The sequence below is a fragment of the Ischnura elegans genome, chromosome 13, assembly GCF_921293095.1.
Source record: "Ischnura elegans chromosome 13, ioIscEleg1.1, whole genome shotgun sequence".
In the NCBI taxonomy this organism is placed as follows: Eukaryota; Metazoa; Arthropoda; class Insecta; order Odonata; family Coenagrionidae; genus Ischnura; species Ischnura elegans.
In genome coordinates this window covers 5,913,948-5,939,825 of record NC_060258.1, presented here as the reverse complement: position 1 = coordinate 5,939,825, position 25,878 = coordinate 5,913,948, and the positions used below count along the sequence as shown (strand labels likewise).

General features: G+C 39.3%; 1 long non-coding RNA gene across 1 annotated transcript; it reads right to left on the bottom strand.

The window, feature by feature from the left end:
• Positions 1 to 10,084: 10,084 nt before the first annotated feature.
• On the bottom strand, positions 10,085 to 11,811 carry LOC124170183. Its single transcript, XR_006867346.1, has 2 exons — positions 11,276 to 11,811; positions 10,085 to 11,038 (listed from the first exon to the last, which is right to left on the bottom strand). It is a non-coding gene; the product is annotated as an uncharacterized LOC124170183 (long non-coding RNA).
• Positions 11,812 to 25,878: the final 14,067 nt, after the last annotated feature.

Below are 25,878 nucleotides of genomic sequence, written 5' to 3'. Positions count from 1 at the left end.
ACCGCACTTTGTTACTGCAGAGGACTTTCCATGGCACATAAACGCAGAATAGGTATGTTGTTTTTCTAATCCACTTGAAATAGTGTTACGTTTTACTTTTTATTTATATCATTATGGTTTTATACTCCCAAAGAGCGTTTTTTTTCAATTTTTGAATTTTTTGTTCAATGGCAACAAATTCATTTTTTTTATTTAAATATCCTCCTCCAGGCATTTTCGCTCAATTTTTAATTTTTATTTCTAATTTTCATTTTTTATGGCATAACATCAATATTTGTTTATTTAAATGGCCTCAACTTAATTTCGTTCAATTTTTTATTGTTATATATCATGGAAATACATTCCATTTTTGCTCATTTAAATGGTTAAAAATATTTAACGAGCTCGTATTATTTTGCAAAACAAACTGCTCTACCGGACATAATTAAAGATAAATTTTGTCTAGTACATATATATATGCTCATTAATATTTTTTACAAATTCTAGCGCAGTGAAATAAATGTCCCTTTTTTTATAATTATTGAAGATATAGTTACTGTTTATGGGCATATATTATGAATAATAAGGACAATCCATTTTCAGGAAGTGTTGAAGAAGTACCCGCGGATGCCGATGAACCAGTCGCAGGGCCATCTAGTGTGACTTCTGGTGAATATTCTATTCAGTCTCTTGAAGATTAATGTTTATTATGGTTTTATATTTTAATATAATTTACATTCCGTAATTTTTAGGACGAGGGGTTCCAACGAAAACGGGAGGCAAGAGGCGTATGACCACTTTGGGCACAGGTTAGCCATTTGTTGTTTTATATTATTTATCTTAGCCATAGGGAAGTGCATTTATTTATTTAAATAATCAATGTAACTATAATAATATTTGGACGCATTGTTCTAGGAGTTCCTGTTGGAAAGAAAGTAAAAACAACATCCACCTTGACGACATCAACTCTCACAGAGGGTGCCATTGATGAGATACTAAAAGCATTTTCATCGGATGAAGAATTCGAAGACACCGATTCTGCTTCGGAAAGTGAAGACGAGAGGCCTGGGACACCCATGCAAGGTATTCTCGAGGGCGAGGAGGATTCAAGGACAACATACTCACACTCTTCGGTGCCCGCTACCGTCAGTGAAACCCTTGCCTTCACAACCCAAGAAAATCCCTCCATTTCGCCGTCCGTCTCAGGCCCTTCTACCCCAGCCCATACTTTGGGTGGTTCCGTCACCCAGTTGCACCCCACTAATCCGTTAGCATGGTCATTGACGCGACCACTTCTTGGCAGTATTCCATTCACTGGCAATCCCGGACTGAAAGAAGCACCGCATTCCCAAACTCCCCGAGGGTATTTTGACCTGCTGTTCGGCGAAGAGTTCTTTGAACTCATTCTTAAAGAGACGGAAAAGTTTGCTGAACATTTGTATTTGGAAAGTCCCTACGTTAAACCGCGAATTGCTTCGTGGAAAAAATTGGACAAAGAGGAGTTTCGAGTGTGGCTAGGGTTGCTTTTCCATATGGGGCACATCCAAATAAACAGATTAGAGAGCTATTGGAGGACCGACAAGCTCTACAATGTAGGTATTTTCCGGGAAAAAATGAGCCGAGATCGCTTTCTCGTCATAATGCAAGCCTTGCATTTTAATGAGAATCCTGGGGAAAATGACCCCGAGCCTTCTGACAGGCTTTACAAAATTCGCCCTCTTTTAGATTTTTTTGAAAAACGCATGAGGGAAATTGATTACCCTAACAGGAGCCTGTCTTTGGACGAATCAATGCTTCTTTGGCGAGGCCGTTTACTTTTTCGGCAGTATGTCCAAGGGAAGCGGCATAAATTTGGCATAAAAATTTATATGCTCACTGAACCATCAGGATTAGTTCATCGGTTACTGATATACGCTGGAGCTGGAGACAAGGATGTTGGTGGGAAAGGGCACGCAGGGAAAGTGGTACATTCCCTTTTAACGGACTTTAAAAATAAGGGACATGCCATTTACATGGACAATTTTTATAACAGTGTCGAACTGTCCCGGCAACTCCTCAGGGAAAAGACCTACACGACAGGAACGCTAAGGTCACAACGTGTGAACAACCCACCTGATGTTATAAAACAGAAATTGAAAAAGGGAGAAGAATTCCATCAGTGGTCAGACGACGGGGTGTGTGTGTTGAAGTGGCGCGATAGGAGGGAGGTCCTGGCTCTGAGCACTGAGTTTGGTGCAGAAATGGTTGAGGTGCTCGGAAAGCGCAATGTAAGGAAACCTAGAGCGGTGGTAGAGTACAATCGCTGTATGGGGGGCATCGATCATTTCGATCAGTATATGTCGTATTACACTTGCGAGCACCGCACTCTCAAGTGGTACAAAAAAGTAGCTATACACATTTTTCAAATAATGTTACTAAACAGCTACCTATTGTACAATAAGTACAGTGGGGAAAAAAAGAATCTGCATGACTTTAGGCATGAAGTAATACAGTCATTACTTTCCGTAGGTAGTGAAGAAAGGCCATCCGACCCTACAATCGTTCCTAAACATTTGCCTTCACCTACCCCAATCTCTGAAGGCAAGAGAAAACACAGAATACAAAAAAGGTGCAGGGTGTGCCATACTAAAGGCATCAAGAAAATGGTGACATACATGTGCAAAGACTGCAAGGGTGGGCCAGGTATTTGTCTTGATTGCTTTCCACTGTATGATCATGATAAGTAGGAGCACAAAAAAGCTAATTTATAATTATGTCGTATTTATTTGGATTTAATTTTAAAAATGCATTTTTTCTTGATTTTCTTGTAATGGAATGTGAGTATACATTAACTAAAAAATTGAAAATACGATGTTTAAAGTCTTCAAGATTATGTTACCATTTTATGTATTTTATTCTTCTATCTTATGAGATTAAAAGCTATAAATTTATTATGTTATTGAAATGTAAAGTTATTTATGCATGACTTCACTTGCATCACTTATTTCTCTTGATAAATATTATTAAATTGCATCATATCAAACATCAATGTATTATGCGTTTTATTTTTTTGGGAAAATACTAATAAAATAATATTTTTCCCATTATTAATGGAAAATTTGATTTCAGATATTAGTTCGACAAAATAGTGCCGCGGGTTGCATAACCACGGGTAATCGTCAAACGCGGATGCCTTGAATTCAAGGCATAAATATTTTCTTTATTAATAGTGAAATTTTTAATAATTTTGAACTATGTATGATTGTATACGATTAAGGAAGACATAATTTCTGATATTATTGCAAAATATTTTTTCCGCGTGGCGGTGTGCTATGAAAAATTTTCTCAGCATTGAGTGTGTCTACCAAATGAAGTCAATGAGGGCCAACCTTTTGAAGCAGCGGCAGTGCAAGTGCTCTTGTAGGCATGGGGAGACTGAGCAGCTGCCAAAGAGCACTTTCTCAACAATTTTGCCAATCAACGATGAAGAAGCAATGACTACATTGTGCTTAGAGTTAAGGAATGAATCCGCTAGGGAGAATCTGCTAAGAGGAGCAAAATTTCCATATATTGACAAATATTTCCTAAATTATTTTTCGGCTATTGATTGTTAACATTTTCCCAGGTGAATGAGTTATCATATGCGGCAGGGTCTACAGAGGCGCACACAGTGCGCAACATTATGAGGAAGTTATTCACTAATTGCGGTCACTTTACACGTGGCGCCAATTAGTACATTCCGTTGAATTTAAATACTCCCAAAGAATAGTATGCTTGATGGATAGGGATTGGGATTTCCTACCGACGCGCGATCACATATATGTAAATTTTATATAAATGTGCGCGCGATCATGTCATTCTGCTATCGTTCACACCGTTGGAAACTTTCCACGAGATGCCATGTTATGCATTACTTGTTAAGTGGTTCATTTCGTTATTGGTGATGCCTATTGCAGGTCGATATTAATTATTTCCCTTGAGTTTTTTGTTATCGTATTTTCATTATTTCCGGTCGCTTTACAAGTGGCGCCAATTTGTACATTCCGTGGAATTTAAATATTCCTGATGCATAGAATACCAGATGGAAAGGGATAGTGCTTTTTTTGCCGCCGCGAAATCATGAAACTCTGCCACCATTCTCACTGTAGGAAACTTTCCACGAGACTATTTCCCTGCGTGTGCGTAAATACTGTGCAAGTCAGTGTCCCTCTTGAAAAGCCTTTAAAATATTTAAAGTGCCTTGATGAACCTGTTTTTTATGTCTTTATTAGGTGATTGGTAGCGCTAGAAGGTCAAGGCCCCTCTGAAGTGCCTTTTCTATTTAGGCGAATGCTTATTAAGGTCCGCTTCTGAGGTCTTGATAAATGCTTTTATTTGTCTAATATGCAACATTACATTTTTATGTTGTAGGTAAGGACCAGGACATGAAAGAGGCGCAGGAGGAATTCGAGCATCTGATGGGGAAGGATAATATGTCGCCATGCAAGGCCATCATGGTTTTGCATGGTGAGCGTCCTGCTCCAAGCAGGAGGAGGAGATGCCCAAAGATGGGCAGTAATGTTACCAATATGGCTCCCATTCGTTCTGGGGAAGATTTCCCCCCTCTAGCCGATGCTATTGGGAATGCCCTACGGATTCAAGGGGACGTCGATTGGTTCAATTCAGAGGCTATTGGGCCAAGAGTGCCAGAGCCAATTGGGTCAAGAGTGCCATAGCCTGTTTCGATACAGCGCAACATTAATAATTGTTTGGCCAACATTGAAGGTAGACCATCAATCGATGCACTGTTGGCTAATGCTGGTAAGTTCTTCATGATTTCATGTTATTTTTATTTAGAACAGTCATGGATAACTGATCACAATATAATATCCTGATTGTTTCCATTGGCTTTTAATAGATTCTCATTTCATTTTTAGCTGATGATTGTGAAAAAGGGCGCATTCTGCTGCAGCATGCACGGCATTTCTTGATGAAAGGCCCTTCAGAGCTCACAGTAAGTCTTCGTGGTGTAGTACCTTTATATATATGTTCCAGTATCCTGTCACTGCATTCTATAAGCTAACATGTTATTTTCAGGCTGTATTGCATCCTTCGTACAACATTTATATGCAGAAAGTAGACAAGATATCTGCCATTACTATTGGGACGACACCTAAGAGACTGCAGGAGCAGCTATTGTTAAAATTGTTCGGGAGGGACTACATTGGATGACATTCTGCCAGCGGCCAAAGGAGAGGGAGAGGTGGGAACCCCGCTGCAGATGTGGAGACGATGGAGGCCACCGATGGTAATTACTGATGTCGCATGGGAGGAATCAATATTCTAATTCTTCCCTTGGAATGATTGGGCACGTTAAATATCTATGGAATGTTGAGTAAAGGCGGTTTTACACGATGCACGGAATTGCGCTATCTGATGTACATGCGAAGGCACAGTCAAAATTGCGTCGTGTATAGCGTTGAATTGCTAGAACACATGCGTGGACGCTAGACTGCGAAATAGCCCATTTTCTAATTTCGTTCATGCATTCCCACAATGCCAAGCCATTTTAGAAATTGATGCAGCTCTAACCTGCGCAATTCCGTGCACCATGTAAAACGGCCTTAAGACTTTCAACAGTCCTTGAACTCTTGTGGAACCACAATAGTCAATATTATATGTACACATTTTTGTGTCAAGTTTGATGATGATGATGATATTAATAATGTCTGTGTTACGAAAGAGCTGTTCACCGTGAAAAACACATTTAACAATACTGCTTGTTTTCCCAGCATCTAGTGTAGGTTTTTCTTTTATTTTGATTACCCTACTGTGAAAAAGCGGTGTATTATTTGTGGCAAGTCCTTTGCAAATTGCATAATTTGTGATAATTTCAATTTATTATTACACTACTTACTGCAACTTATGCATATGTTGTTCAGGCTGTTGCAATAGCATTTCCTTTTTATCTCAAAATTAATCTTGTTCTTATGTAGTGTAGCTTATGTGAGTGAGTATTCACTGCTCAAGATTTGAACAGATGAAGATTGCTTAAAATCTTTCTTGGTTACAAATGTTTTCTATCTCATTTATGTAACAATGGAAGTGGGTACCTTGTTTGTTATATTTTTATATCTATTTATTTTCATGAATGCGACATACCGCAGTATTTTTATGAATGTGAAATATAAATTTGTTACAGAAACTATCCCCAATTTCTCAGAAAAATCCATTTCAAATTAGTTTCATCACAACATTGTCATCTCTTTTCATAGAAAGCAATATGTCTGCCTACTCTGTAACTACTCGTAGAGAACTACAATAAGGCTTCATTTAGCACACAAATTCTAAGATTATCATTACTTTGATTTCAGCATGTGTCAAGATGAAGTTTAAAGGCCAAGAGGTTCCACGGCTTTCAACAACGTATAATAAACTGGCAAAGAATATGCGGATATCCAAGGGTCACCAGGCCGGAAAATACCATTATGTGAAGAGGTAAATATCATTTTAAATTGGTTGATGTAGAACAGGAGCCCAATGGCCAAATGGAGCCATGGCTTATGCTGGAAATATTTCTGACAAGTCTGCGAAGAGCTTGCATTGCAAGTACTTCGCCCATAAAATGAAAAATGTCCAAAACGAAAATTATTCATCAACCTCGAAGTGAAACAAGAATATTCCTTTGTAGAAGTGGCTAGAGTACCTAATTTTGTTTTTTTTTCATCTCACAGTCCATGCAAACTAATTTTCCCTTTGAAATTTTCTTAACTTATGACATTCCACCGCAACATAACCTCTAGTTTCTTGTCTTAGCCCTGATATGATCATCTCCACATGAGTTCACTCTCATGCTATTTTGATGAACTTAAATGGAGCCCTTTGGAAACTATTCCTCCTTTCATTGGAAATGTTTTTAGCTTACTAAAGTATGTGTTTGAAGCAAATTACAAGTTCAGAGGTTAAAAAGATGTTTGATGCAAAAAAATGTTAGAAATGGCAGCCCCTGTCGCTGTAAGGGAAAATGAAACCCTCCCCATTGAAAGACCCGTGACTGATGTAAATATTGATAAGAACATTGAGGTGGACAGTAAGGAGACGTCTGTGCCCCCTAGTGACAAAGATGTTTGTATACAACCCAAAAGAAGTAATCGGGTAAGGAAGCCAAAGCAAGTTTTCGACTTGTAAACAGGAGGTTATTGATGTTTTCTTTTTCTGTGCATTAATATCTTAGAGAGAGGATGTTGTCATATCCTAAAGGTTGGCATTGCTTGTTTTCTGTTGGGTTCATTATTTTTTGTTTTCTCCCCCTCTCAGAGATGGAGTGATGGAAGTGTAACATGTGAATTGCATCGTGTTCGAAATGAATGTGGCTGTAAACAATAAGTTATAACAAATAACTCTTTACCATGTAGTTTATTTATTTTACAGGTAACTTATTTGAGTCATGTTGGGGGAAAACATCTTACAGGTGTAACAAAAAGAATGTTAACATGGTTTATTATATCGCCTGATGTGTGGAGTTTGCGACTATCAGTGAAACTCTTCCTCAGTGGTGGTAAGGTAACATTTTTTACCTTTTTTTATAGAACCCTCCTGTTGCTACGTAATGAGCGTGAATCTCACAATTGAGCAGGCCAGAAAGCGTCTTCAATGTTATTTTTCATTTTCGGGAATTATTTTTCCACATTTGGTATCTATGAATAATTAGGCATTTCTATCTTAAGACCTCAGTCAAGAATTTTGCCTGTAAACAGTGTTCCAATTCTTAATATCGTAACCATGGAGGCACCAATGCGCTACATGAAAAACAATACATTCCATGCAGTCTGTCAGTAAGACTGCCTACTTCATTTTTTATTTTGTTGCTGAGTAAGTATATGTATCAATATTCTTGTTTTCATGTATATATATAATTTTAAACAGCCTCGTGCCTGTCTTTATGAAACATTTTATTGTATATTTAGCATAGCCACCAAGTTCTAAGTGTATTATACACACAAAAAATAAGGGTGATTGCTAACATTACAGTACATTCATTGCGGTGGCTGTACATAGGAACCAACTGTAAAAGGATGCCTTAGAGAAAGACATTGAGCTGGCCATCCCTTTGCTGCACCGTCACCCTTTTAGTCTCCTTCAGTGACAAGCAGGGATACTTGTTGGAGACTCTACTCCCCCATTCCCAGCGAATGCTTTCCTAATGAGAATGGCAAAGAACTTGCAACAATCAGAACTAAGACTATTGTGCTTTCCTCATGTTTGCTTATTCGCAATCCATTGTCAAAAATCATTCACTAAGTGGGATACTTAATACCAAAATGTTTTGCCTCAGGTTAGAGCAGTATAAAAAACTGATGTCCCTATAGGAGGGTTGGAGAAGCAGTGTAAACCCAATAGCTATTTAATTATCAATTCAATCATTACATGGTATATTCCATTACTGTGCCACTAAGTTGTAATGGTAGTTCAACCATTACTGCAGCATCCACCACAACCTAGAAGACCCATCTTCAAAGCACTGGATCCAATCATTTAACTCAATTGTGTCACCCAATGCTACGCCTTAGTAATGCATATTCCCTCCACAAAGTTCAACCACCATCAACAATCCACGTGAACCAAGAATATTCACCTTCATCACTATAATACCTTGCTACTGCCCATGATGAATTCGGAATCAGTGATGACATTGATAAGGATTAAAAATTGTTGCATTGCGAATGAACTGCACTGCAACAAAGACAGTGAGGTGTGGGACAGAGTAAGTGATTTTTCTCAGATCTAGGCGATAGCAACAAAAATTTAAATTAACTGTCATGATATAGATATTCATCAGTGATTCTTGGTTTTATTTCCTCAAGAGGGATAGTATTTAATTTCATAATTTAAAAAACGCTATCACCTTGAGTTTTCCCATTTGATACCAAGATATTCAGATTTTGCCCTTGCCCACACCTTCAGCTCATAAAGCAGACCAAACTACTGCCATCAGGCATCTAGAAGGTATTAAGAGCAATCTGTTTTCATTTAACTTGCCGAAAGACTTCTGTAATTGAATAATAATGGATATATATTGCAGACATTTTTGAACTTTTGTGGTTGGATATCAGGATTGCGATATTGATGCGTAAGGCAATAAGTTCATGCAAAAGACATACAGAAACACTTAACTTAAGCAAATAATTTTGACTAATAGATTGTACATTCATGCCATGATAGTAATGCAACATTAAGAGGTAAAAATTGAATTTTTGTTTTATGTCCTTCCTCATGAGCCAGCACAAAAATGTGGGGTACTTAGGACACGCGAGGAACTGGCTTACTAAAGTATATACTAACTCTTCACATTGTAATTCAGTTCCACACTGCATGTTAGCAGTGAGTTATATAGTTAACTGTTTTCTTGTATTTCCCATTTCCATGACTATGATCCATTTCAATTTTTTTTACTTTCAAAATTCAAAATAAGATAGTAAGATCTATACATTATGATAGGTTCAGGAGCCATGGTGGCCCTCTTCTTAAAAACTTAAGAATTGCTTATTGTACCATATATTTATATTTTATGTGCATGGGTTTTTAAAATGGAAAATTTATCTTTTTATCTTAAAATCAAGTGCTACCAAGATCATAATATTAGTCAGGTAACTGATCCATATCTTCAACAAAATAGTGAGGTCTCTTCTAGTAGGGTCCCAGAGTAGTGTATTGAATTGCACAATGCCCTTCAAGTGCATCTACAAACACTCCAACAATGTCTGTATTTAAATGCCAGCTATTGTCATTCCTATAGTCCTAAGTTTTTTTAGAGTGTGTAGGATAACTTCTTTTAATTTTAATCTGACCTATAAATTGCATTCCTGTAATGCCTCCAGGATGGAATAAATTATTATTTCCCATTTTAATTACATAGGAACAATAACTTTCATAGTTATTGCGACACCAACCCTTTTAGTCGCCTCTTACGACAAGCAGGGATACTGCGGAGGTATTCTCGAACCCCCTCTCCGCAGGGCATGCTTTCCTAAACAGCTACTATTAAATGCTTGTTATAATGAAGAGTCATTCTGATGTTTTTTTCAAGAATAATGTATAAGCAGCCTAGGTCTTTTATTGTGAAAATTCGAAAAAAAACAATAAGAAGTTGCTAATTCAAAATCAACATTTTAATTACAACTGAAAGTAATGTTGCACATGAATTGCATATATTCTCTTCCAGAGTTAGGAGAAGAAGTGTGACTGCAATGTAGAGGTAAATTTACTGTATTCCAGTATATGCAGATTGTACAAAAATTAACGATTTAAGGAAACTCATTTGATGGCCCACTGTGGTGCAAGTATAGATAATATACACTTTCACAATTGAAGACCATGACATGATCACATCAACAACCTAATTTAAATGACATTCTACAAATTAATAAAATTCTTAACTGCATACCTAGAAATTGCTGGGGTAATACTTACTGAAAGTTACTTTGGTAGAAGTCATGCAGTTAAATCAAGTAGTTGACATACATGTAAGTATTGAAACACAGTTATGAGCAATTTACGGATAAAAAATTATTTTGCACAAGCAAAAATTATTTTGCACAAAGGAGAGATTAATCTTTATTCATCACAAACAATCAAAATTTTGTCAGCAAAATTTACGAAAGGTTGTTTCACATTTTTTAGTGATTTGGGTAAAATAGTTCAAATTCAGGCCACTTTATTTCTTTCAACAACTATTTCACTCATTGCTTTCCTATTCCTGAGGTGAGATTTGTTAGGTAAGATACTTTAACAGTGAAATACACAGGTGTACACCATGGGTTTCACCTCTTGATGCTTAGTTGTGTGCAGAGTAGATCCAGACTGCTTTCTTGCCATTAAATCCAGTCTCTTCTGTGCCTGGATTAAGATGAATGTCTCATACTTAAGTACTTCTGGGTTAACATCCATACATCACTTCACAGCCTTGAGCTGAGCCTCTGGGACTCTTGAGGCATGGCTCTCTTCAGAGTATCCAAATGTTGTTTGGATAGACAGAGGGAAGAGATTTCCTGTTGTCCTAGTTTGCCTCTGCTCTGCCCTTTACATATCTTAAGAAATCCATCTGGAACAGTCAAGTAAAGATTACCTGCATGAGAATAATTGGAAAAACAAACTGTATAAACTTAAAAACTGCCACATAAAATTATATGTATTGGAAATGATGAATCAGATAATAATACCTATTAAGCATATTAGAAAATTTAATATTTTTATAATGCAGGTATACCACAGTTCCAAATAGTTAAGACCCTAGAGGCAATTCCACAGCTGGCACTGATGAGACTACATAACCACTAACCACTTCTAGACATTGCCTAGAGATGTTACAGCATTTTGCAGCCTCTTATTAATGGGAGCGGTAGGAAGGGAAGTGGATGGACAAGAGACTGTTCAGGCTTACTGAGGGTAGAGATTATACCAGAGGTTACATAGGTCAAATTCCAATGCAGCAATGCCACTTCGGTCTATACCATACATGTATTCTCCAGTACATCTGTGGAGCATTGCAGAAAACGAGAACATACTACTTATGACCAAAGCCCTGGTACACCAATGCAGCTGCCAAAAAACTATTAACCAAAGTAAATCTCTAAATCACCAAGTTGTGCTGAAGGATATGCATCAAATTTGCATATAAAAATGATGACTTGCAAAAAAAATACCACCTTAGAATATGAAGCCATTGCTGAGAGAATCATTGCATCTACTAGATGGTTGGTGGAATTGTGGCAGCTGCAGGATGGAGAATGAAATGTGCTGACATAGAGATTCAATTTTTGTGTACATAGTACCTTACTACCATGCATATATTATTGATGAATTAAAACAGAGAAATATTAAGAGACTATCCCCACTTAAGTGAGAGACAATACTATGATAAACAGTTTTGGTGGGTTACGCATACAACAGGTAAACATATTAGAGTTAAAAATAAGGAGATGAATTTACCACTCGAGGCTTTTAACATGAGTGCATTATATTTAAAAATCCAATTTGAATGAACCCATGCCTGCCGATCCCTTCAGTTTCACCAACTGGCAGAATCCCCAATCATGGATGCCCTAATGTCAACATAACTCTCCTAAATAGGCCCCATTCCCTTAAAAAATACTTTTCCCTTTAACATTCATGATAATATAGAAACTGGAAATCAAAGATTGAAGGAGGATCTTCCACCCCTCCATGTGACAACAGAGCTCCCCAATCCTGTGTTAAAAATTGATGAACTGGGTAGATAGGCTATACTAGTGTACTCCAACAACCCTCCTTCGAGAGCCCATGCATTGATACATGATGCCATGTGCTTCTCATTACAGCACTCACTGGCAGCATGTCATGCAATGATATATTTGCCATGCTAAAATAAAAAAATATGTTTCTCGCTGTTATGGCTTTTAATTTTTTTAATACATGCATTAAGTACTAGTGATTCATAGTCCCGAACAAAAAATTCACCACCAGCCATGCAGAACTGCCACGAATTTCAACAAATGCCAAAATGATATCAAATAACTCATACGAGAGATCAGGGTAAGTTGATATGATGCGAATAAATTGTACAATAGTATACTCCAAAGAACTTCCTTTTTGGAGCCCATGCATTAATGTATCATGCAAGGTACCTCTCATGAAGGCATATGGATTGCCGCTATTAAACTAAAATAAATCTATTTTTTAATGATGATCAGTTTGTTGAATATCCCACTATAGCACCTATACCAATACACACATGATCACGTAACATTCATTTTTCGTGCACACACATGACTTTAAATGCACAAACAACCAAGCTTTTCAGTTAACAAAAGAATTAACTCATTACGGATGGGCCCAGCTGTAGAGATGACACGTTGAGTGGTCAATATGGATGTCAAACTCGAGTCGACAATTGATTATCAGCAAACAATAAAATATAGTGAAATCTCTGGCAAGGAATTGAAAATAGCCTCTCAAGAAGATTGCAGGACAAACAGTTACAGGTATGTAAGGCTTTGACAGGGAAAATGGAAGTGCAACAACAATACCCAGAAGGAAGCTCATCTAATCAACACCCCCCTCCACCAACCAAGAAGGAACAGTATTACAATGCATTTATTCAACAATTAAAAACTTCTTTCTCTCATGCACCAGCTATTGAAATTGAGAGCGGCTTCATATGCTAAAATGGGTTTAATTAAACTGCTGCTGCATGCAAATTAAATTATAATTTAGAGACTTCTACAATGCTTTCAATTCCATTTGCTCATTTAAGCCTATATGTTTTCAGTCTTTGATAAAGAAACAGCTATGGTGACATTGACCAAAAACGAAAAACCGTGGAGATGGAAAATGTTTTTAAGAATCGTAATGTACAGTAATATCCATCACATCCTGAGTTAAAATAACCACATAAGGAAATGCAAATGCTTAATTGGTATAACGATGAGTTATGGAAGGACCATAAAATCATTAAAATGTAAGCTTTTACAATTGGTATGTAACGCTTACGGTACGGCATTGGTATGAAACGGTATTGGTCGCTTCATGACCTAATTTTTTGAAGCACACTTTCGTGGCTTAATAAACGAATATATTGTATTCCTGAATCAATGTATCAAAATGAAGTCATTCTAAATGTTTATTATTCCAAATACAACGAACACATAGAAGCCAAAATATTTCCTCTAGCTTCGAAGGAAATCAGCAGTTATTCAATGGTAAAGAAGTTTTGAAAATATTGTGAACACTGCCTTTGCATGTTTTTATGGTACTTCATGTTGCAAAACCCTATGTAATAAACATATATAGTTTAAAAATATGTTGATTCACTTCCCTCAACTACCAACAGCATATGTTACCACCTATTCCCTGGTTATTCCACATTACCTATCGAGGTTACCAGGCAAATGTTTCTTGATCTTATCCAGGGAATTACCTTAATGGAAAAGAAACCCCCTTTTACAGGCTTATTATGAAACTGTTAAAAACCAAGTGTTTTTACTCCTCCGTAAAATATTTATGAGAAAGCGCATGCCTTCCTGTTTAAGGTGGATAATGTCCGGCCCCCTGCAGTCTCTGCATCCCATCCAGCTATAAATTACGGAGGTTATGTATGTAAGAACATATGCCCAATAGGTGAAGTTATAGCATATATATATGTATATTGTGATAGATCACGGGTCTATACAATAATATCGTGGAAGTTCTGCGGCGCGCGTTCGCGATAAAGGTATCTAAATACTGGGGATGGATTGACCTCAGTGCAGAGCACAGCACAAGATAGAAACGACCTCTTACAAAATGATCGGGTTTACACATTTATTTGCAAAAATTGACCGTACAAAAAAAACAAAATCAGAGAAATACCCTTTCCTAGTTCTAATGAGGGATGAATGATTTGCTTTTGTGATGAAACATAAATGAAAAATAAATGAATCAAAAGACGAAGAACACTACCCCACCAAAATTACTTAATTCTAATACAAAAAATAATAGGATGAATGGATGAATGATGAATTTACAAATGCCAAAGAATGTACAGGCTCCTCGTCCAGTTCTGCGAAATGTCCAGCACTATCGCTTTGAATATGCAAACCTCGTGGACGGGAGATTAGTGATACAACTTTTCTCTTTGAATGTTGAAAAAGCTTGGCAAAGGGTTGCGTGATATCGTTCCACAAATCACTAATTTCGAGTGAACAGCACTCGGGGTCTCTTCTTGAGGAATTATGTTGGATCGAGCAGGGAGAGTGGATAATACACTATCCGGGGAGATGGGTCTGAGTATTTTACCGCGTCAATGGTGTGGTTCTCTGTCGAATCACCGTCTCGGCTGGTTGAGCCCAACAGGCTACTCTCCGCCTGCGGCTTCGAAGCACAGCGGGTGGTTCCCACGTTGAGTCGTGAACCCCGACTGACTCCTTATCTCCCGTTGACTCTCGTTCTCTTGTGCGCTGGCCTTATCTCGGCTCGGAAGGTCTCTCTGCTTCCGCGCACTTCCAAACACAAATGTCCTCCCGTCTCCTCGTGAACACCCGTTATATAGCGGCGTTCACGTGACATAACAAAAAAAATGACACTCGAAAAACCCTTGTACTTGATGGGGACGCCGCTCTAACAGTGCTGTGCCCGCTAAATTTAAATGAGCGATGGCTCACACCTGGAATTGGCCGCGATGAAAACATTGAAAAAAACGACGGTGCTAGTCGTACCGTCACATCGCCCCCCAGCACGAACGAATTTTTCCTTTTTCTTGCTGGGTGAAAGATGAATGCAAGAAAAATGAAAAATGAGTTCGAGCTTATGCACGAAAAAAAAAAAAAAAAATCAAGAAACAAATTTACTTTAGTGATTCCTTATCCCCTATAAGGAACCAAGGAAAATGCATTATAAATGCCTAATTCGGATCCATCCTCCCTTGACAACAAGTAAGCATTAGGACCAACCTTCTTTGAAATATTGTATGGACCGGTAAACAAATGAAAGAACTTGTGAAATAATCCAAGTCTGGTGTCGGACACCCGCGGAGTTCGTAATAGTACGGAGTCTCCGATTTGGAAATTAGAATGCACCACTTTTTGACATTCCCTCCTCCTACGGGCAGACCCCCTTAAATTCTCAGCAGCGAAACGGATGATAGTTTCCTTGCCTACTACGGCGTCCTCCGGACATGTCAACCCATCGGGAAAACGATTTGGTGGTTTTCGACCGAAATGAGCCTCAATAGGAGTCATTTGTGTTGACTCATGCCTTACTTCATTGAACCACTTATTCACAAAAGGCAGAACCTTTACCCAAGCCCGATGTTCACCACCGCAATAAACCCTGAAGACGCGAGACAGTTCCTTCATAAATCTCTCGCTCGGGTTTGATTGGGGATGTCGAATGGATGAGTAAATGATTTTTATTCCTAATCCACCTAACTCATCCTTCCATCTTTCGCTTGTGAACATGGTTCCATGATCCGATAAAATTGCCTTGGGTATCCCGCATAACTGAAAATATTCTTTTCTTAAACAAACTAAACAATTCTTAGCCTTTGTTTTAATCAGAGGATAAACTTGGACGAATTTAGAAAATACGTCCACACACACAAAAACATATCGAAAGCCCCCCTTCGACTTCGGCAAGGCTCCATAAATGTCTACGGCGAGGAGTTCGCCGGGTTTGTTTGGAATAATGTTGGCCATTGGGCCTTGGAAATTTTTTGATGGATACTTGGTTTTTTGGCAGACGTCACATCTAGAAACAAGTTTCCTAATCTCTCGGTCCATATTAGGCCAATAATACCTGGTTTTTATCACGGCAGCAGTCTTAGTACCGCCGAAGTGAGCATAATTTTGATGTGCAAAAGTAATAACACGCTCTCTGACCTCACGGGGCAACCACACTCGGTAACGAACAGCGTTGTTGGGAGAAGAAATTTTCTTAAATAAAATCCCACCTCTAAATGCCGCAGAATCTACCAATTTTCGAAAGCGATTGCGCCGTGCGTCGTTAGGTAACGCGATCCCTCGAAAAAAATTCACAATAGGGCGCAAGTCGCGATCATCAAATTGCATTTGTGCGAGGTTCTTGAATTCATCCTTGGGGAAGGGTGCCAACTGAAGGTCGATTTCAGCTACGAGGTAATGTCCAGATGGCTGCTCTACCAATTTCGGATGCCTAATAGAAAACCGGCTTAACCAATCTGCTACAACATTTTTCTCTCCCGGACAAAATTCAACAGTGAAAGAATATTCCTGTATCAAAAGCGCCCATCGCGTAAGTCTACAATTATTGAAGTGGCACTTATTAAGAAATGATAGGGCTTTGTGATCGGTTAAGATAACAAATTCTCTTCCCAACAAAATCGTTCTAAACTTCGTTCAAGTCCACACGATCGCAAGGGCTTCCTTCTCGGTCGTTGAGTACGCAACCTCGGGGCCTTTCAGAGACCGACTCGCAAACGAAAGAACCCGTTCGCAGCCATCTTCATCCTTTTGGAATATAACAGCCCCTAGTCCTAGGTCGCTACTATCTGTCTGAACAAAAATCTTTTTAGAAAAATCAGGGAAGCCTAGCATGACTGAATCTAAAAAACATTGCTTTATGTTTTTGAATGCTTTGTCTTGCGCCTCCTCCCATTTCCACGGAGTGCCCTTTTTTAGCAATCGCAGTAAAGGTAAAGTCAAAAATGAATATTTTTGCACAAACTTCGCATAAAAATTGCAGAGGCCCAGAAACGCCCTCAGCTGTTTTACATTAACGGGAGGTGGAGCGGTTTCAATGGCCGATATTTTCTCCGGACTTGGCCGGACGCCTTTTTCGGACAGTATGTGTCCCAAAAATTTTATTTCCTTACAACAAAATTGTGATTTAGCTAAATTCATTGACACGTTCGCTTTCAAAAGTGTCTCAAAAAGCAAACTTAATTGCGTAAGATGCTCAGGAAAGGTGGAAGAAGCGACAAGTATGTCGTCAACGTAAACAGTTAAACATTTTTTTAGTTCGGGGCCTAGAATGTCATCAAGACACCGTATCAACGCGGCACCACTATTCTTAAGTCCAAATGCCACGCGTTGAAATACATAACTGCAAGAATTGAATAAAAACCCTGTATACTTCCGATCCTCCGGATGCAGCTCAATTTGCCAGTATGACGCGGTAAAATCAATGCTTGAAAAATATTTGGCACCATAAAAATTCAACAAAATATCGTCTATCCTGGGGGGAACATCATTCTCAGGAATAGTGATACTGTTTAATCGCCTAGCATCTAAACACAGACGTATTCCACCGTCTTTTTTTTTAACCACCAGCAATGGGTTAATATACGCGGTTTTTTCTTTCTTAATGATACCTTGGGTAAGCATTTCCTCGATTTTTTCCTGCACTAGGTGTTTATATGCTATAGGAATCGGGTAGGCTTTTTGAACGAAGGGCCGGTTGTCTGAGAGCTTGATCCGATGGCGGACACCTTTTATTAAGGTCGGAGTAGAAGAAAATAGCGTGGTGTACTTAGCTAGCAGCTTACGCAATTCATCTCTTTCGTCGCCGCTTAGCTGACTAGACCTGCAAACCGCCTCCTCTATGTCCTCCTCATCTACTTGATTCCCCATGGCCAATACTTTAGCGATATTATGTTCCCTGTAAATCTTAATGGGAAAATCTATCACCGCAGAACCTGAACCCCTCACTTTTACTAATTTTTCGCCGAAATCAATAAGAACCTTATTGTCTGCTAAAAAATCCATTCCCAGAATCAGAGGTTTTATGAGATTTTTTATCACAAGACACACTACTTCAAATTCAATCCCTCGCATTTGGAGTTGTATCAAAACCTGCCGGGTAATTGGTGGGGACTTGCGGCTATCCGCACACACGATCCTTGATCGATTAAGGGGAAAAGATGGGATCACTTCTTTTACTTCTAATTCTGTCAAAAATCTATCTGATACCGCGGAAATCTCACTACCGGTATCTAACAAAGCTTCCCCTAGCACCCCATTAACCCAACACTCAACAACGGGACATACCCGCCTTTCATAGTACGTGCTGCCTTGCACACCGCTCTCAAAACTTTCACCTACCAATTCACACGTGGATATTATCTTACCCACTACCCTCTCTCCATCTGTCTCGGCTGGGGACTGGAGGTGAGTCACACCAGCCGACGCGAGTTTAACGCGAAGTCTTGACCTTCTACTCGAGGTGCGCTGGGAGGAGGCGGACTGGGGGATTTCTCCTTGTGTCGCTCCTTCCCAACCTTGCGTCCTCGCTCAAACGTGACGGAATTTATACGATAACCCTTATCAGCTGCTCGCGGCCTCGTATTTTCGGAACCTTGCAATGTACCTGGATGGAACGAATTTTGAGTAGCCAGCGTGCCTGTCTGATAAGACTGGTCATACAATCCTAGTAATACAATCAGTCGTTCAACCGTTAAATGATCAATTGACTTTAACATATTCTGAATCTGAATGGAAAACTGTCTAATTAGGACCTGAATAATTTCTTCTTCACTCATCGGTGGGGAACACAATCGCGCTTGCGCTACTTTTTCAATCGCAAACTGTTTCATCGTGTTCGACTTTCCCCTCACATACCTGTCTGTAATGATTTGCATGCGGAAATTATACTGGGTGTCAGTGTCCCAAAAGTTAGCCAAAAATTTTTCCTTAAATTCCGCAAGTGTTGACGGAACTGGCCATAGCGAGTTACTCCATATCTTGGCATCACCACTCAACATTTGAAAAAACACTTGTGGTTGCAACGCCTCTGGCACAGAGACTATGGAAAAATAATTATTAACTTCCTTTAGGAAGGCAATAGGGTGCTCGTTGCTAAGGGCAGAAAAGGTGGGTTTTGTGAGAGAGTGGGTTGATACGGCCGCTGATTGCGTGGTCGTGCCCCTATCTTTTAAAGCGGTCACTTCAGACTCAAGGGAGTTGATTCTAACGTCGCAGTGTACTTTCACTTCCTTCTGCGTCGCGATCACTGCATCGTAAGCCTGTTCCAACGCACTGGTACGAACCTTTACATCGCCAATCTCCGCACTTACCATTCCTCTACATTCTTCGCGAACGGCCCTTCCTATCGTTTTTACACCGTCTGCACACCGTGTTTCTACCTCATTAATTTTCCTTTTTACTTGGGAAATCTCTTGCGAAAAACCTTCGTTCCACCTATTCATCTCAGCTTTGATTTCAAGAAACATGGCTTGATTACTATCTTTTATTTCCTGACTCATGAGTTCCTTACTCTCTCTTATCTCCTGTCGCATGGTATCATTACTACCTTTTATTTCCTGACGCATTGTATCATTACTACCTTTTATCTCCTGACTCATGAGTTCCTTACTCTCTTTTATCTCCTGTCGCATTGAATGCATTAAGGAAAGGAGGGTATTAAGCGGGTCTTCACGGGACTCCGTTTGACTGACATTGAGACTACCGGGTTCGCCGGGTTGCACGGATAAAGATCCAACCTCCTTCCTTTCGGGGGTCTCTAACGCCATACCCGCTAGTCCGAGCGCCAACCCATCGGTATCTGAATGAACGCTCTGGTCGTCCGTATCGACCTCGTCATCCTTTTTCTCCCGATACTGTCTAAACGCTGCCATCTGATCCTCCTTGTCTGCCATTATTTAAATTAAACTTGCAAAACCCAATGATACGGAATCTGAAAATTTTGATTCGACGTAACCCTTTTGACAAAATGAATCGCGTATTCATACGAAATATGACCGCGCGTTCATGGACGTCAATTGCGACCATTGGTCATTAAATTCAATCTCATAAAAGTGGTGCTGACTGAAGGTCACTTTCAACTGAAAGGAATTTTCCATGCCAGTACGAACTATTCGAGCGGCCCCGCACGTTGGTGCGCCAATTGTGATAGATCACGGGTCTATACAATAATATCGTGGAAGTTCTGCGGCGCGCGTTCGCGATAAAGGTATCTAAATACTGGGGATGGATTGACCTCAGTGCAGAGCACAGCACAAGATAGAAACGACCTCTTACAAAATGATCGGGTTTACACATTTATTTGCAAAAATTGACCGTACAAAAAAAACAAAATCAGAGAAATACCCTTTCCTAGTTCTAATGAGGGATGAATGATTTGCTTTTGTGATGAAACATAAATGAAAAATAAATGAATCAAAAGACGAAGAACACTACCCCACCAAAATTACTTAATTCTAATACAAAAAATAATAGGATGAATGGATGAATGATGAATTTACAAATGCCAAAGAATGTACAGGCTCCTCGTCCAGTTCTGCGAAATGTCCAGCACTATCGCTTTGAATATGCAAACCTCGTGGACGGGAGATTAGTGATACAACTTTTCTCTTTGAATGTTGAAAAAGCTTGGCAAAGGGTTGCGTGATATCGTTCCACAAATCACTAATTTCGAGTGAACAGCACTCGGGGTCTCTTCTTGAGGAATTATGTTGGATCGAGCAGGGAGAGTGGATAATACACTATCCGGGGAGATGGGTCTGAGTATTTTACCGCGTCAATGGTGTGGTTCTCTGTCGAATCACCGTCTCGGCTGGTTGAGCCCAACAGGCTACTCTCCGCCTGCGGCTTCGAAGCACAGCGGGTGGTTCCCACGTTGAGTCGTGAACCCCGACTGACTCCTTATCTCCCGTTGACTCTCGTTCTCTTGTGCGCTGGCCTTATCTCGGCTCGGAAGGTCTCTCTGCTTCCGCGCACTTCCAAACACAAATGTCCTCCCGTCTCCTCGTGAACACCCGTTATATAGCGGCGTTCACGTGACATAACAAAAAAAATGACACTCGAAAAACCCTTGTACTTGATGGGGACGCCGCTCTAACAGTGCTGTGCCCGCTAAATTTAAATGAGCGATGGCTCACACCTGGAATTGGCCGCGATGAAAACATTGAAAAAAACGACGGTGCTAGTCGTACCGTCACAATATATATATATATATATAGATATAAATATATTAGTACGACATTTGTGAGCTTACAATTCAAAATACTCCTCCCTCACCCTACAATCCCAAAGAAAAGGTGTGATGAAGTCAACCACCTGAAATCCACCAAAGGGATTTGAAATCACCAGAAAGGGAAATTAAATCACCAGAATGAATATCATGTTAATACATAAACGCAATGACAACTGTAACACAAATGAATAATTGACATAATTATAAATCAAGAGAGTGAAAACATTGTCTTACTCTCCCTTGTGTCCATCAGTTGATGGCTACTAAATGACGCCGAAGAATAATGTTTCCCCATTGAGCTGGAGTGGGGATCATGCTTAATAGAACCACCCTTAATGTCAAGCAATGAGTCCTGAGAAGTATCCAATGGAAATTACTCATCAGCTTTTGAAATCTTACATCCCTCCCCAAGTCATCGGATCCTATTGATAATATAATTGGAGAATAAAAGCATCCAGCATCCAGCAAAACTCTCCGCAATTTCGTCGTGCTCTGGCCCGATACGCAAAGTCCAATGGCAGCAGGACAACCTATCAGCAAAGGAAGCATTTAGTATAGAAAACAAGTTGCATAAAGGATTCGTTAAAAAGAGAAAAAGTTCTCCTGCCTCTCTCAAGGTGGTACCCCAGAAGAGATGCCAACCACATCAAATGGCTGTCTCCCACCATTATGTGCCCGTAAATCTCGGGTCTATCCATGGAGAATCCAAATCAATCACATGTGGAACACTAGCGATTGACTATCAAAAGGCAAGTGTGGGCACAATAGGCAGGGTGAAGATCAGCCAAACAACTCCACCTTCCACGCCTCATAAAAAAGCACACTAACAATGTACTCGGTTGAAAATCAGGAGGACCTCTGTCTCTCATCTCCCTATTGGCATAATTAGTTACTCTCATGTTCAAACAGGCAACCGGAAAAAAATGTTGGTGACCTCTGCATTATTTCCAATGCCAAAAACACATTGATGGCAAAATGCTCAATTTGAATACATCTATGGTGACAATGTAAAATGAACACAGTGAAAATGTGTAAAAATGTTTTTAAAAATCAAATAATCCAATTATATGCCCATACTCCATATTCAGTGACAAATTGAGGAAATATTTAAATCACAGGAAGTCAACATGGAATAGCAAAATGGCAATTCATTGAACACATTGCTAATTTGTAAAATAACAATAAAATCCATGCAAAACAGAACTTTTATCGTAAGTACATAAATAAGGTTAAGTAACATTGTTTGCCACAAAGCACCGTTACATAGTTGATTGTAAAGAAATCGTGTGATTAATTCAATATAATAAAAAGATATGGCTTTCAGTGTATTTAACCTTTTCTCTACTAAAGACGACAATATATGTGTGGACATTTCTTGACCCGGGAGACGAATGCCGCATATTTTCATCGGAGGTATTCTTATGCAAATAAATGAATGCCGAATACATACGTTTCCTAGCTTTCCCCCTTTTACATGGGGGTTCCTGGAGAGGGCATAAGCCCTCAGATGTGAAGCCATGCCTAACGGTACTCTTTGAGCATTTCGCCATCATGTCCTGCCCAGCTTCGTCAATTTGCCATAAGGCTGCATGTTAAGAAAATATTGAGTTTTTCTGAAACCAGTGGCTTCACCTTGCATTCTTTAGACAAATGAATCCTTTACACGTATTAAATGCAAAAACAATGACTTTCAACCTGTGATTTAAAGGAGATTTTAGGGTTGCCACTCTGCCTACATACTGAAGTTCACCATCCTTTCCAGGTTTTCACAGTCTAAATGTCACCAAATTGACAGTCTGTTAATAAGCCAACAATAAAACTATCACCAGCCGCACATCAACAAAAAATTACCTTATGCGACAGATGCTGTGAATGTAAAGGCAGCGATGAAAGTGATATCTGTTATGAAATCGCCTATTGTTTGCAAAATTCAGGAAACTGCGCTCTTGCCCGGGCACTGAATACCAAAGCCACTTTTAATATGCTTATGCCTTTATGACCTTCTTCAGTCTGGACACTGGAAGTCCTTTTTCAATTCCTGACCAAGAGATTGCTTTTTGCACACGTTGTTATCACCACACAGTAACCAAATTTCCCTTACCCATTTCAAATTCAAAAGGGAATTGAACATGTAACTTATTTTAACATAAGTATAAATTATTGTGATGCGTAAATAATATTTCTATTAAAAACAGTACCTAGTAATGCAATAATTTGATGGTGGACTCATGGGCTAGAGGATCTAGTACAGTGCCTGGGGTAATAGCCCAGCACCCCATTGAGTTGAGTCCCAAATCAGAGGGAAGCAAACACTAGAGAAGTGTACTCCTCTCAAAATTACACCTCAATAGAGAGAGATTAAAAATATTCTAATGCTATGAGTAGAATGGAAAAAATTTTTCTTTGACAGAATGAGTTAAGTATGCCATCTTCAGCATGGAGTTTGCCTTACTCAACAACTCACTGACCAGAGGATCTTGCTCAACTCCAGCACCAAGCAGCTGTTTTACTGAGGCCCTTACTCTCCAATCATAACTATAGCTGGAAGGTGGAGCGTTACTCAAGACACTGGGGATTCTGAAAACACAGTAGTCCTCAAAGACACTGTTTTACCTCAGCTTGTCCAGACAGACAGAACAGACGCATCTCGGGAAGCCATGTGACTGCACAACCTACAAATCAAGAGGAGGGAAATTTTTCATACTAATAATAGGTCCAATGAAATCCTTTCTTCAAATTCTCCTCAGTCAAAATTGCGATCGTTGAACAATGATGCCGAGTCATGAAAGTCAATCGATAGTCAAAGTATGGCTTGATTAGGGCAGAAGTAAAAAAAAAACGTTTAAGTTTAGGGCCCCACAGCGACCATATCTCTAGTTCTGTCTCACAATTACACCTCAACAATTACCATGATTCTAAATGCATTATAGAAATAAACAAGAAAACTACTTACTTCAATTTGAAATAAGTCACATATAACTCAAGAAGTTTTTAAGGATGCCCAAGACAGTGGAGCAATAAACATGTCCCTCTTGTTAGTTTTTGACCTCCGATGAATACGTAGGGGTCAAATGTCACAGAATCGTTCGCGGGAATATCAGGACAACTACCATGACAGACAAAAGGTTTTAGAAGTTGTTTTAAGGTATAGCGCTGTCCACATATCATTACCCTACATGAGTTACACATTAACCTTATTGTATGCCTCAAAAACTGTTTGATGCATTTTTCAAGTATTTTCATGCAGGCACCCATACCTCAGCAACAATGTTACCCATTTGGGAAACTCTTCAGCTGCATGTCTCTTTGTAATTAGTTTGTCGTTAGTCGTAGTGGAAAGAACCACCATGAAGAGCCTAACTCCCGCAATCGGGGCGGATATAATCGAGATATTAAACGGAAAGTCAGCTATGAAAACGAGTCGTAAAATTTTCTTTGAGCATTGGCATTTGCCTTAGAAGAACAGAGGACCACAGGTTATATGAAAAATTTAGGAAGGGAAATTGTTTCATCATGGAACATCTTAAGATGAGGAATTGTAAAGGACACCCAACAATGTTATCTAAGCACAGAAACACATTTGTGGCTTCAGTCTTCAGCCATCAAGATCCATCCACCGTCACGCACTTTCATTGGACATTTCCAGATCTATGTTACAACACACTTTAAAAATTCTAATCTTGAGGTCTTATAAAATGAGAATGGTGCAGGAGCTTCGTGAAGGAGATCATGTCTATCGAAACCATTTCAGCAACTGGATGATTGACAAGCTTAATGAAAACGCTTTGATCACATTTCAGGTTAATATGTTATTCATTCTGTTGTTTTATATTATATTTCTTTGCTCTTACTGTCTTTTGATAATATTATATCAACTTGTATGATGTATCTAAATTAAAAATGAGATTCATCCACTGCCTTTATGTTTCAGCTCATGCTTTCGGATGAAGCAATATCTTTTTAAAATGGTGCTGTGTCTTCAACCCACACATGATATTGGGCAACAAGTAATCCCAAGGCACAGCGTGAGAGGTTGTTAAACTGAAATGGTGTAATGGTGTTCATGGCCATTTAAGCTGGCCATGTTTTTGGGACATACTTTTTCGAAAAGAACGTGAGGACAGACACCTATCAGGCTATGCTGGAGGAAAGCCTTTGCCGGGATATGGAGCGTGAAAACTTTGGAAATGCTGAGGAAGTGAGGTTGCAGCAGGATGGAGCTCCTGCACACAGGTCTAAGGCAGTCCTCAATGTGCTGAAAGACAATTTTGGAAATCAGCTGATGTCCATTGGGACAGAAGTGTAGTGGCCACCAAGAAACCCCAACCTCACTGCATGCGATTTTTTTTTAATGGGGATTTTTAAAGCAGTTAGTGCATAAAAAAACATTTAATAATGTTGAAGAACAGAAAAGAGAGATAATAAGATGTGCTAAGTTCATTACCCTGCTTGTGTTTGAGG